Source organism: Diabrotica undecimpunctata, chromosome 1 (assembly GCF_040954645.1).
Source record: "Diabrotica undecimpunctata isolate CICGRU chromosome 1, icDiaUnde3, whole genome shotgun sequence".
Taxonomy (NCBI): Eukaryota; Metazoa; Arthropoda; class Insecta; order Coleoptera; family Chrysomelidae; genus Diabrotica; species Diabrotica undecimpunctata.
Window position 1 is genome coordinate 21,561,814 of NC_092803.1, and position 15,440 is coordinate 21,577,253.

Here is a 15,440-nt window from a genome sequence, read left to right on the forward strand (position 1 = left end):
GAAGGTGGGCATCAGAATGACCAAAACTAAGTTTATGACAAATACGGTCTCCAATAACCGTTCTCCAATAACTATTCAAGAAAAAGTGGTAGAACTGGTGGAGAAATATTTGTATTTGGGCCATAAAATAAGAATCAACAGGGATAACCAAAATTGCGAAATCCAAAGACGAATTACTTTCGAATGGGCAGCCTTTGGAAAACTGCGAGACACACTTAAGGCCAACATACGAATTAGCCTAAAAAGAAAAGTATTTGACCAATGCGTATTACCGGTCATGACCAATGGGGCGAAAACTATATAACGGTCTATGCTGGAAGTGACTTTGAGGGATAGAATAGGAAATGAAGATCTGCGAAGAAGGATGCGTATTGCTGATGTTGTGGAACGCATAGCGGAACTGAAATAGAACTGAACAGGCTATGAAGCGAGAATGCACGACTCACGATGGACAAGCAAACTTACAAATTGGAGTCCAAGAGCAGACAAACGTAGTAGAGGAAGACCACCTACGCTTTGAGCTGACGAGATCAGCCGTATCACCAAAAATTGGCAACAAAAAGCACAACATCGTAAAGAATGGAGGAGTTAAAGGGAGGCCTATCTCCAGCAGTGGACGTGATAAATGAGGACTGGATGATGATGATGTTGAGTTAGTCGAAAAATCTCTTGCGTGACACTGTCGAGTCAGCAGAAATTACGTGTCATAGATTTAGTATTTAAATCCACAGCTAAAGTTTCAATATTCTTAATTTTAGTAGTATAGCTTAGACACTGTTTCTTGTTTATGCTGTCGAACTGACCCGGATTACAATTGCAATGTTAAGTTATCAATAGAAATCTTAAATTAGAATGTGTAGTGGGTTAGTTGGTAGTTGAGTGAGGGCGCAAATCCACATGGCGATCCTGCCTCTAAAGAACTGAATATTCTAATCAAAGAGAGGAAACAAAAATATAAAATGAAGTATGAAAATTTTTTATTGAAATGGAAATGTATTCATCTCCGGAATAATGGATGCCTTCCAAAACATCACCTGCTCTCTATTTTAAATCGACAATGGAAGAAGCTTCGAGGCCACATCATCTGAATTCTGGAATCACCGGAACTACGTCAAACTTGGGATCCAACTCATGAAAGATGAAAGTAAATGGACAAAAACACAAGTGAAAACGTATATGAGTAATTTTTTTCTTATATACAGTATAGGTACATTGTTACGAATAAAAATTTTAAATTAAATATAACTAAATCAAGTTAAGAATGATGAGATGACAAGATTTTTTGTCTTTTAAAATCTTTTAAAAATCTAGAGTGTACGTATTAAGTATTTTAAATTATGGGTACATAGGTATATATTTAAATATATATATATATATATATATATATATATATATATATATATATATATATATATATATATATATATATATATATACATAAAGAAGAAGAAGTCAAAGACAGTAACGGGTTACTGGTAAACACAGACGGTTGAAGATAACCGGGAACGACCCAATACTAAGGAAGCCATAAAAAACGGGTTTGCTCAATAATAAACTTAATTTGCTTAATAAACTTTTGTATTCACACACAGAACGTATTACAAGCGACAATATGTCTGGTCATGATCAGTCAGCATCTGACAGCACCGTGCAGTTGAAGTATGGATCATTACCGTATATAGAAGGTTTAACACAATCTCTCACTAGACTATTTAGTCAATTTAACATAAAAATAACCAATTATAACAACAAAAAACTCAATTTGTTCTATTCTAGACTAAAAGATCCAGTTCCACTAGAGAAGAACTGCAACGTAATCTATGGTATACCCTGTGAATGTGGCAAAATATATATAGGCCATACAAGTCAACGACTTAGTAAGCGCCTAGCTCTTCACAAAAGTGACTGTAAACATAAACCCCTAGCAACTAGTTTGAGCATTCATGTCAATGAGAATGACCATCGTGTCCTATATGATGAGGCTATAATTCTAGATAGAGCTGAAAAAGAAGCTCATCGTAAAATCGATGTGTTATATTAATAATTGTTCTAATTCACTGAACCACAAAAAGATGTTGATAACTTAATTTCCATCTATACTTATGTTTTACAACAAAAATTCACTAAAAAAAAAATAAAAATAAAAAAGTACCACCTTCTTATATTAGATTTTCATAATACTGTTCTTCCACACTTTCACTGGAACGTACTGTTCTTATTTGCTGTCTGTTGTGACTCAGTTTATTGCCTGTAACTCATGTGTATCAAATTCAATTTAACCCACAAGACAATTGTTAATAATTTTAATTAAAACATTTTAAAACTTAACTTCATGTACAAACTATGTTTTTTCATTATATATCTTTTATAATTCTATATTTTTCAATCAGACTATTTGGTCAAAATTTGAATTTTAAAAAAGAAAATGTAAATGTCTAACCTTTCTTGGACATCTTATGTTTATACCGGTAACATAAATAATGTAAAAAGACAACAATAATATAATTGTGATAATACTAACAACTACACGGATGTGTTATTCCCCTTTTGTGAGAACAAGATTAACTTTGAATTTATTTTATATCTATTAACATCATTGGTACACTTGTTTCTTCGACAAAAGGTATATAATACATACATCTCAACCGTGATGTTGACTACTATACCCAAGACTAATTACAAACCAAAAATTTATTAAACATGATATGTATATATAGAGGAGTGACCTATATTTATTTAATTTTTAATTTAATTTTGTGTGACAATTAAAAAAGTCTAATATTGCTGACTGAATAATGTTATTGTTCTATGCCAACAAAAATAAGAAGTGATTAAGACAGGTGCTGTTTCGATAGGTGACAGTTGAAACAACACATGACTTAATTAACAATTTCTTGTCAAAAATGCAGGCCACATGGTTATAATAAAGTAACTTTAAATATTTAATAAAGGCCTTGTTTGCCACTTTTCCTCTGGTTGGGAGATGCGTTTGGTTTGGTTTTAAAAATATGTGTATGTCCATGTCAATTTTATTATATACTAAGAGATAGTGTCGACATTAAGGTAAGATTAAAATAACATCTCCAATTATGATATTGTTAAGAATGTTTTTCCATTACAGCAAGTTCTGATGAAGCCCAAAATTATGTGGCGAAAGCTTGACTCTTACTAAAAGAAGCACCCGGTTTTTATTGCTTCCTTAGTATTGGGTTGTTCCCGGTTATCTTCAACCGTTCAATGTATATATATATATATATATATATATATATATATATATATAAATATATATATATGCTTTCTATGGTTTTCCGGGTTTGACTCCGCGTTGATTAATTTTGGTTCTGATACAAACCATTATTTTGACGACCTTTCGGCTCAAGTCCCACTTGTCATTGGCAAGTCAGGTTGCAGTGAAGTGAACTTAAATTAAGGTTGAAGTAAACTTCAAGCACCAGCAAGCAGCGTTACTACCTGACTTGACAATGACAAGTACGACCTTACCGAAACGTCGTCAAAATTATGATTTTTATCAAAACTAAAATTATTCAACGCGGAGTCAAACTTGGAAAACCACAGAAAGCACATATCGCTTCCGCGAAAATTTTAGCGACCCCCTGCCCCAACTCAACCCGCTAAGACCGTTTCCGCGCATTGAGAAGGAGGTTTTCCTTGGTAGATGTGTTCGGTGAAAAGCTTGGCCAAAGCCTGGATAATTTTATTTCCACCTAGTTTGATCGCTTCGATCACTACTCCGTCATGGCCAGGGGATTTGGTATTTTTCGTTTCTAAAAGTGCCGTTTTTGATTTCGTATGGAGATATTTATGGCATTAATTTTAATCCCAGGTTTGTGATTTTGGGCAGAGGCTCGTGAAATACCTTGTATATATAATACGAAATAAACATACATATAATGATTACATAAATAGTAAAGATTAACATAATGATTTACACAATTTGACCATAAAGCTAAGCAACATTTAACCTTGGTATGTTTTGTTTGAGAGTTTTTTACTCCTTAATTATGTAAAGTTATGATTATGCTTTTGGAATTTATTTTCATGAAACAAATAAATTAATTATAGGGCAAAAAATAAACCAATAACGTCGAATTATAGCGGTGGTGTTGTGAAGCGCCATTGACGTCATTAGAATAATCGAATCAATAATTTTTAAACTACTAACCCAGCTTTTATTGTATATTTAGAATTTAAAGCTTTCGTAATAACAATAAACCAAATACTTTCATATAAAAGATCAAACATAAAACTTACCAAATCGATTATATGTTCGTTAAGTCCTTGTAGGTTCTTTTTGTTTATCTCTTAGTGCTCCATAAATCCACCCCTGACTGTTTTATGCCAATGAGCATGCTGAAAACAGAAACTCTATTATTTTGACGTAATTTGGTAAAAGGCATTGTTGACTTTACTGTAGAATATTTCTAAATGCGTTTGAAACAAAAACACTTCGCTGAAATAACAACGGCGAAAACCATCTCGTTTTTGAATTAAAAAATGGCTGTGTGGACTGTTGTTGATGAAGAAAATACGAAATCTTACAAAAATATTTATTTTCAGAAAAGACATAAACTTTTGTAGTTCAACCACACGGTTATGGCGTCATTCGTCAACGTAAACAAAAGACTAGTAAAAATACGCCTAAATAAATAAATTAATCCTTTTATATTTAGAGGTTTACAAAATGTTAGGAAAATAATACACAATAAACTAAATAAATAAATCTAAAATATATCCTAAATCTGATACTTCATCACATATAATTCTACAACGGCTTCAAGCGATTAACGACAAGTACAAAAGATATTACCAAATATATACAGATGCATCAAAAACTTCTGAAATGCTAATGATAGGCGCAGCTTTCGTTAACGAAACAATTAAACATTAGTTCCAGCTACCTAAGGAGTACTTCATATATTCCGCCGAATTGTATGCCATATCTAAAGCCCTACAACATATATCAAACCAGCTCAAATTGGAAGCAGTCATTTTCACAGATTCTTTAAGCGCAGTACAAGGATATTAAGGGTTTACCCAAACCACCCAATAGTATGCCAAATTAAAATTAATCTAGAAGAACTTTACAGTAAGAATAAAAGGGTAGAATTTGTTTGGATTCCATCTCATGTAGGCATAATAGCTAATGAAAAAGCTGATCGGGAAGCTAAACAAGCCTGCTATATGAATAGACCAGATAAAAAACTTCTAGACATTCCTCATTCCGACATTGAAAACACCATCAAAGAATTTTCAATGAGAATATGGCTCGAAAGGTGGAAAAAACTTGACGACAACAAACTACAACGCATCAACCCAAATTTGTCACCAAAAGGGATAATGCCACAAAAACGACGAGATCAAGTCATACAACACCGCTTGAGAATAAGACATACCAGGTTAACCCACCAGTACCTAATGAAGAAAGAACAACAAAAACTGTGCTATGTTTGTGATATTCCTGACAATCGAAGACATTATTGTTAGTTGCCAACTCTAGAACCGGGAACGACTTCAAAGTGATTTACCAAGTGATCTGAAAAGTGCTCTGAACTATAGTAAATGTGATAAAGTGACTAAGTTTCTAAAACTAACTAAATTGTACAATCTAATATAAAAATAGACTTAAGTTCTCAATTGTAATTAGTTGTTATAAGCAAACATTTTATGATTTTATCTACAACTATTCACCGCCAATAACCTTTCATGGTTGATGCGGTTTACTTAATAAAAAAAAATCTGAAATATTTCAAACACAACCTTCTAAAGTATTAACCGATAACATCATCTTACTGTCGATGACCGAAATTGACTGGGGATTTTAATGGGTGCTGCAAATCTAGGAACGAATAAAAATATTAGTGGTTATAATGCTGGTTTAGAACCTCGAAGGCAGTTTGATGAGTCGAACTTCATACTGCAACAAAATTTTAAAAAACATCCACTGTTTCGCAGTGAAAGTGTCTGGGTTTTAAAAATTGAGCTGACTCATCAAGCTGAGCTGGCCAACAAATCCTACTCTCACGTGCTCGAAGACATTTATCTCGCGTTACCACTATTTGTATGGCGCACAATGGTTGTACGTTAAACAGCAGACTTTTGAGGGTAAAACGTGAGTTTCCGGAGCTGAAAAACTGGGACATTTTAACTAGAAGAATAAACTCTAATCAGAAAACACGTCATTCGAATAACATGTGATCTGCTAAAGATTGCGATAACTTTCCTCGGAATACACATGGATTAAGACAATGAAATTAAGCAATGCTATAATCATCCTTTTGCATAAAAAAGGAGATAAAAAGGACCTAGAAGAATAGAGACCTATTAGCCTGTTGAACCACATAATATACAAGCTCTTTACTAGGTTAGTGACATCAACATTTGAGGAAAAATTAGATTTCTACCAACCGAGAGAGCAGGCAGGATTCCATTCAAATTATAGTACTCTATACAGTGAAGACACTCACTAAAAAATCTATAGAATACAAGAAACCTCTTGTCCTCGCTTTCATAGATTTCATAGATAAAACCCGGCTAATAAAAATAAAACGTGGAATAAGGCAAGGAGATACATTGTCACCGTAATTGTTCATAACGGCATTAGAGTATACCTTTAAGATGGGCAATTGGGACCACAGAGGAGTAACAATAGATGACAAAAAGCTTAACCATATCCGTTTCGTATATGACGACATTCAAAATGACATTGTCCTTATCACAGATAATGTAGGAGAAGCCACAGACATGTTAAATAATTTTGACTTTGCATGTCCGAAGGTAGGCCTCAGAATGAACTTGACCAAAAGTAAGTTTATGACAACTGTGGTTCCCAATAACCATTTAACTATTCAATACGAAGTGGTAGAACTACTGCAGAAATATACGTATGTATTTGGGTCATGAAATAAAAATCAGCAAGAATATCCAAACATGCGAAATCCAAAGACGAATTAGTGTAGCGTGGGCAGACTTTGGAAAACTGCGAAACACTTAGGGCCTTCTTCTTTATGTGCCGTCTTCTACCGAAGGTTGGCAACCATCGAACGATAGGTTTCTCTGTTTTGTGCCGCATGTATTATGTTCGCAGCTTCTGGTATTTGAAACCATTCTCCCAAGTTTCTCAGCCAGGATCTCTTCTTTCTGCCCAAACCTCTTTTACCTTCAATCTTGCCTTCCACGATAAGCTGTAGCAGACTGTACTTATCATTACGGAACACATAGCCCAGGTATGTCGCTTTCCTCCTTTTAACAGTTGTTAACAATTCCACCTCCTTACATATTCGTCTTAATACCTCTGTGTTGGTAACTCTGTCTGTCCAAGGTATTCTCAGTATGCGTCGATACAGCCACATTTCTAGAGCCGCTAACTTCTTTATAGTTGCTGCTGTTAACATCCACCCTTCAACTCCGTAAAGTAGCGTAGAGAGTACGTAGCATTTTGTGGTGCGCCATCGGAGGTTAACGCTTAGGTGGCGGTTGTTTAGGAGCTTTCTCATTTTGATGAATTTGGATCTTGCTATTTCAATTCGGATCTTAATCTCTACGTCTGGGTCTCACTTATCATTTACTGTATATCCCAGATATTTAAATCGGTGTACTCTTTCAATACGTTCGGCTTCAATATTCAGGTCGATATGTTCAATGTCCTTTTTACTGATCACCATAAATTTAGTTTTCTTAGGGCCACTTCTTAGGACACTTAGGGCCAACATACCAATTAGCCTCAAAAGAAAAGTATTTGATCAATTCGTATTACTGGTCATGACTTATTGGGCAGAAACTATAACTCCAACCAAGACTACGGCTTTGAAATTGAGAGTGACACAAAAACGAATGGAACGGTCTATGTTGGGAGTAAGGAGTATTGCTGATGTTGTGGAACGCATAACGGAAGTAAAATTGGAACTGGGCAGGCCATTTAGCAAGAATGCACGACTCATGATGAACGAGCAAAATTACAAATTGGAGGCCAAGAGCAGACAATCGTAGTAGAGGAAAACCAGCTACACGTTGGGCTGACGACATCAGGCGTATCATCAAAAATTGGCAACAAAGAGCACAAAATCGTAAAGAATGGAGGAGTTTAAGGGAGGCCTATGTCCGACAGTGGACGTGATAAATGTAGGCTGGATGATGATGAAGACTGTGAAGATTGTAATGGAAAAGTATTTTGAAAATGATGACACGAAACGTACAAGATATAAGAAATAAAAAATAGAAGTGTTAACAGAAACAAAGAAAAAAAGAAGAAGGAATCAAAAATTCGGTAGCTATAAATAAATTTACTGTGAAATACCGCATAGTAATAGAGCAAAACTAGGTGTTGTTATATTAGTTCAAAACAACATAGTAAAATTTTTTAAAATGCTGACAATAACTTGACTTATCTTAAAGTTAAAAAAAGTTTCATTAACCTAGATATATTTAATGTGTATGCCCCAGCGAAGATGCCAAGATTCAAAATCAAGAAGAGTTTTATTTAAAGCTATTGAACTGTTTAGAAGAAATTAGTAAAAATATGCAAATATGCATTTTAGGAGATCTAAATTCGCGAGTGGTAAAGCAAGACCATTACACCATTATTGGAGCGAATTATCGAGCTATATAAAGGACTATCGTTAAAAGTAATAAATGGATACTATCCCCATAAATATACATGGGCACAGTCTACAAGGCAATTATTGAATATGTTATCTAATAAAAGTCTAGGATGACACGTCACGCAGTTTGTCCGGGACGATAACTTCCGCCGCCACTTAAAAAAATTCTGAACTACCAACTGACATTTCAATCATATTTCGTTCTTCGAGTATTCTAACATTATTGCCACAAATTGGTCGCATTGCTCCTGTAGTGATCCTTTCCCAAGTTAACATGCTCTTTTCTAACTTGGCTGCACCATACTGAAGACGACCAATAGTCAGAAATACGTATATACGGTTGCTTTTCATCTTATACACTTATTTTATTATATTCTTTTCCTTTGTTGCGAGCTATGCCGATACCGTTTACCTTTATTTTAACTGTCAACTCGCATTAACCTTTTTCTTGTTTGAAACGTTCTGAACGTTTTTCATTCCTTTCCTCAGTAGCTTAGTTTCCTCCGTGGATGTGTGTATATATATATATATATATATATATATATATATATATACATCCGAGACAGATATTGCTTTTTTAGCTTAGTAGCTCTTAGTTGTACTCATTCTAATAAATTAATGTCCCTTTGCAAATGAGGTTACTAAACTGATACTGCCAATTTTAGGTGAGGTCTAGTTAGAGTTTCAAAAAACAAGTCTGCAGACATTCCATATAAAGCTTTTAATATAAAGTATAAAGCAGAGTTCGCTTTACCAACTACTTTTTCTGTTTGAGTAGACCAACTTAATGTTTGGTTGACCGTCAGACCAAGAGCATTAACTTCCTCTACCGATTTCAGACAAACTTGATCCAAAAATATGTTTTATATGAATTATTATATCTACATTCACACAACACTTACGTGTATTTATTGGAATAGCCCATTTTATGCTACATTCTGATAGCTGGTTAAGGTAATTCTGAAGAGTATTAACGATATCTGGACAGTAATATAACTTTAAATTGTCGGCATATGAAACCGATTTTGACTGCCATACGCACAGTAAATAAGATACGTACAACTAAAACAGAATAGGCCCTAATATTGATCCCTGAAGGACACCACTGGCTACCGGACGTAAAACACTGCAGTCATTTTCCTTTATCTTTCAGAGGAAGTTTTCTAACCACAATAATAACTCACCACACACGCCGTAATGTTATAGCTTCAGCATTAATTTTTTCTTCTCTTGGACAGAGCACGTGGCCAACAACGAGGTGCTAAGAAGAATGGATACTGAGAGAGAACTCCTAAATATTGTAAAAAACAGAAAAACGAGTTATCTAGGACATATTTACAGAGGAGAAAAATATAACTTCCTACGACTTATAATGGAAGGGAAAGTGGAAGGAAGAAGAGGTCCAGGAAGAAGAAAATGCTCCTGGTTAAAGAATGTAAGAGACTGGACAGGCATGAACACACATTCGACACTAAGAACAGCTCAAGATAGAGAGCAATTTGCTGTAGTTGTAGCCAACCTTCAGTAATGGAAAAGGCACCTTAAGAAGCACATTAATTTTTTATAGGTACATTATTAAATGCACGAGAAAAATCTATATGAATAATATCAATCGGCTCATATCGGTCCAAAGGTTTACCTTTGGACCGATATGAGCCGATTTATGAGTCCATTTATTAAGAGCGAGAAGGAGGTTGCTAGTTACAGAACGATTCGTGAGAAATCTGTGTTGAGAGATTGGAATAACATTGTGCTCTAACCGAAAGGATACCAATTTATTAGCTATAAGTTTTTCCATGATTTTAACTAATGTTGATGGAACTGTGACCGGTCGATAATTAGTCGAAAGGAGTGTATTTCCACTTTTATATATCGGTATTAATATACCAGATTTCCATGAAGTTGGATTTGAAATTGTTTGCAAAATTTGTCCAGTAAAGATGCCATACACTATAGTAAAAATCGAATTACCTAAAAACACTTGAGTGCAAAATATTCGACTCAAAAGCGATATTTGAGATTACACCTTCTGTTTCAATGTAAGAATTATGAAAATAAAAAAATGTAATGTGCAAACAATAACTTTATTATTGAACTTACAAAAACTTCTATTGCATTATTTGAAAGACGCATTTTAAAAAAAATATGCAATACAAACAGAGTTTCCTAAATATTCATCATTGGAACTAACGCAAGAAAGACGTTATGAACAGAGAAATCATCAGTTACAACATGAATTTCTTAATTATTCAGTATTTAATATTACCACTCCTACTCCTAATTATACTTTCCAATCGATTTCGCATGGATCGGATGACTTTTCTAATAAATTCTTGAGGCATTGCTTCCCATTCATCATTAAGTGCAGCTCTCAATTCCATTATGGTCCTTGGTGCATGATTTCTGTACCGGACCCTTCGTTTAAGCTCATCCCAAACATGCTCTATTGGATTTATGTCCGGGCTCAACGCAGGCCAATTTATTGTAGGTATACCGATCTCAGTCAGATAGGTGGTGGTGACTAGTGCGGTATGACATCGTGCATTATCATGCAATAAAATAAGGGCATTACCAATAAATCCCGCGTATGGAACCACATGTTTCTCCAAAATATCTCTGATGTAACGATCCGCCGTTAAACCTCCTCCACGTCCTCCACCAGGCATGAAAACCAACTCGGTTTTCCCATCCATAGAAATGCCGGCCCAAAACATACAAGAACCGCCTTCATATGAAACAATTTCTCGTATACAACATTGAGCAAATCGTTCCCCTGGCCTTCTATAGACTCGACGCCTCTTGTTGTTGCCATGTAGGCAGATCCTACTTTCGTCGGAGAATAATACCTGACTCCATTGATAGTCGTCCCAATTCAGATGTTCGCGAGCAAATTCTAGTCGCCTTTGCTTCTGGGCTGCAGTTAGCTTGGGACCCGTAGCTGCCCTTTTTGGTGTCAGGTTAGCTGCTTTCAGTCTCCTTCTGACTGTCCAATTGCTGGTAACCACACCTCGAACCTCTCTAAGCTCTTCTTTGAGATTAGCACCAGTCAAATGTCGATTTCTCAGAGATTTAGATACAAGAAATCGATCATCTCTTTCTGTTGTTATTCCGACCTCCTCCTTATCGGCGGACATAATCACCAGTATCTTGGTACTGACGATATACTCGGGACACAGCAGATTGGCTTAAATTTAGTTGATTTGCCACGGTTTTCTGGCTCAGGTCTTCTCTCAATAATGCTACTGCTTGAGCTGCTTTGACGGATGTGGTATCCATTTGTTATGAAATTGCGAACTTAATTGACTGATGTATTAGTGGGTTGCTATGGAAATTGATGCTTACGATGTTTACCGAACGCGTTAAGTCGGTGCGTGTCGATTTCAATGAGTCAAATTCTGACCCCCTCTCTACGTATTGCATTATTTATTTGTAATACGTCACCCGATTTACCAAAAATCAAAATTTTTTTTAAACTCAATAATGAGGATAATAATTGTACAATAAATATTATTAAATTTACACCTTTTTTTATTGAAACAGGAGACGAACTTTCGCAAAATAATTTTGAGTCGATTTTTTTGCACTCAAGTGTAGTTAAAAAAGAATTGGTTATGAAACTCCAAGGACTATACTGTCATAATATGACGATAAGGATTTACAATTACAGTACCTACTTATTCGTCTAAAAGTTAAATATATACTGTAATATAACTTAAATTCGTTTCGTAATTTTTGATTAAAAATTTCTAAATATTGGCTTAGTAGTAACTGTATCATTGGTAACCGTATTGTAAGCCTGGCGGTGACACTTTGCTTATGCAATTTTTTGTGTTTTTTTTTAAGTTAGTGCATGCACTCTGTTCACTTAATATTCCTAATTTTTTTAATATTAATTATTTAATAAACTTATTAACTTATTATTTAATAACTTTAAAAACAAATTAATGATATAAATATACAGATGGCATTTGCCATTATTAGACTTTCTATTGTCGCTTTTTATTTTGTACGATGTCCTAAAGAGTCACATTTTTTCCACATAAATTCTTGCTAAACAACTCCATTCGCCTCTTAATTTCTGAGGGAACACAGACATTACACCGGATAATTTCCGTGAAACGTTTTTCTTTTCGCCATTCGGATGTAGCAAAATAAAGGTCGGGATACAATACAACAAAAAACAAACCAGACGTTTCGGTCTCTCTTAGTATTCACAAGAGGGGCACTATAGTGGCGTCCCACTCGGGAACGTTCCCACAAAATTCCCAGTTGGAGAGAAAGGTGAGTTTTGGATTCGTGAAATTAGATTCTTCTCTTTGAAGGGTAGCAAAACGGGAGATTTAAAAGTTTTGTTGAACGTGCTTTGTGGTACTGTAGTCGAAGTTTGATCAGATCGTGAGGAAATGCTATGAGTGGTAACTGTTGGCTGTATTGATGTGTGTATTGATTGAATTGCATTCAAAATGCAGTATTGCAGTTTGAGTTGTTAATCCTTGGGGAAATAATGTAAAAATGAGGATCTTGAGGGACAAACTAAGGTTTGCAATTTTAAATAAAGAGTTAACACAGGTCACTTGGGAATTTTTATGTCGGAATAACGTGAAACTATTTTGGAATAAAGACAAAGTTGCAATTGTTGTACAGACACATATTTTTAAAATTTCTTACCAAAGATTAGTTAACAAGTTAAAAATTCAAAATAAAAAAATTACAGTCAGCAAAAAAAATCGTTTAAACGAATAAGCATAAATTTAATCGGAATTTTAGTTAAAAATGTTGTTTTTACCCTTTAAAAAATAGAAAACCCTGAATTATCCATGTCAGTCTGTCTGTCTGTCCGTGATCACAACTTCTCCGTTATTAGAACAGATAGAAAGACAAATGAGGTATCGAATGAGAGATGCAGAATGAATGCTTCTAACTCGATGGCAATAAAAGTGAGAAATTTGATCTCGGATCTTCCGTTCCAGAGTTAAAGGTAGAAATACTGTTTTTAAGTCACCGAAATAGTATAAGAGATATGTTTTTCGACGCACCTTGGCGAGATGAGAATAAATATATACTTTCGGTTAGGTTAGGTTAGGTTAGGTTCCGGTTAAAAAGTTGTTACTGGAAGTTTGTCAAAAATGACTCAAAAATAACTGAAATCGTGTATCAATTGACGCAGTTACACGAAGAGTTCAAATATCAACTTCCGGTTTTACTTCCGGTCACTCTAGGTAGAAACCTAGGACTTCATCAAATCTTCAAATACATCAAATAAGCATCTATGTGTCTATCACACGAATATGTTTCACACACACACATAAACGTAGTTAATGTTTATAATTAAAAAAAATTTTACTTAAAAATTGTTAATACCTATTTTAATGCCTTTTAACAAAGTCCACAATTTTTTTTAAAGATATACAAATTTATCATAACTAAGCTCTTCCAACAAACAGCTGAGGGTATTTACAATGGCTCAGTACAAGTGGCCTGAGCGCATGAGCCAGGACCCATGGCTTTACGTGCCCTCCGAAGCACGGCGACAGCTCAGTTAAATTACAAATTGAAAATTTTGTCGATGCCGGGATTATCTCTCGAGTTATAGGCAAAAATATAGGCGTAAAAAGCAAAATTATTTTTTTCAGATTATGTTTCGTAGCATATTGTGATTATTGATACAAGGTACTTGCACTTAAACCACTTGCGATTCGCAGATGACATAGTTTTAATAGCCGATAATATCCAAGAACTAAATGATATGTTACAACAATTAAATGCAGTTTCAGGAGCGGTAGGCTTAAAAATGAACTACAGCCACAAAAATACTGAGCCGAGACCAGACAAATATAACAATACAAAATCATACCATAGAAAATGTTGAACATTATGTATATCTAGGTCATGTTATCAAACTAGGAAAACCAAATCAAGATGCTGAAATTAAAAGAAGAACACAACTGGCATGGGGCGCTTTCGGCAAATTAGCATATATCTTGAAAAACACCTCCATTCCTGTAAACTTAAAGAAAAAGATGTATAACACATGCATACTACCAGTTTGTACTTACGGCTTGGAGACAGTAGCCCTTACCAAAAAATCTGCTAAAAAATTAGAAACAACGCAAAGAGCAATGGAACGAATCATGCTTGGAATATCACTAAGAGACAAGATTAGAAACACCGAGATAAGACGTAGAACGAAGATTAGGGATATTGTGGAAGAAATTGCAAAAATGAAATGGCGCTGGGCAGGTCACGTAGCCCGATATAATGACAACAGGTGGACACGGAGAATTCTAGAATGGAGACCAAGGACGACAACAAGAAGCACGGGAAGACCTCAAAAAAGATGGGTAGATGACATAAGAACAGTGGCAGGCAAACAGTGGATTAGATTGGCGCAAGATAGAGAAAGATGGAAGCAATTGGGAGAGACCTACATTCAGGAGTGGATGGAAAATGGTTGACAAAGAAGAAGAGATACAAGGTACATCCTGAAATGATTCCTGCAAAAAAATAGACGCCTATGGAAAATATCCATTATGTTCTATTCCCGCAGACCACGGTATTGTATGTATAAATATTAGCAGTGTATAACTATTTTAGTTACTCTTTTCTAATACTTGACCAAGGCAAAAAACGAAGGCTTTATTGCAATCAGTATAAAAAGTAGAAAAATTCTACCTATACAAAAAATTTAAAGAAAGAGGTTTCAGTTGTACCTAATTTAGTAACTGGTAGCTTTATTCTAATATATTTATTAAAAAAACCTTTACCCGGTTCAATCAACTAATCTATCTATCGTTTAATATTTATATTTATCTCCCAGACCCC

General features: G+C 34.8%; 1 protein-coding gene across 5 annotated transcripts in view; it reads right to left on the reverse strand.

Moving 5' to 3' along the window:
- Window positions 1-15,440, reverse strand: part of rdgA (retinal degeneration A) — a 604,783-nt gene that overhangs the window by 484,433 nt on the left and 104,910 nt on the right. For all 5 annotated transcript variants that reach the window (XM_072538847.1, XM_072538849.1, XM_072538841.1 and 2 more), the window contains exon 2: window positions 4,273-4,371. The gene's annotated coding sequence lies outside the window, so the exon portion shown is untranslated. The remainder of the gene's footprint in view (window positions 1-4,272; window positions 4,372-15,440) is intronic.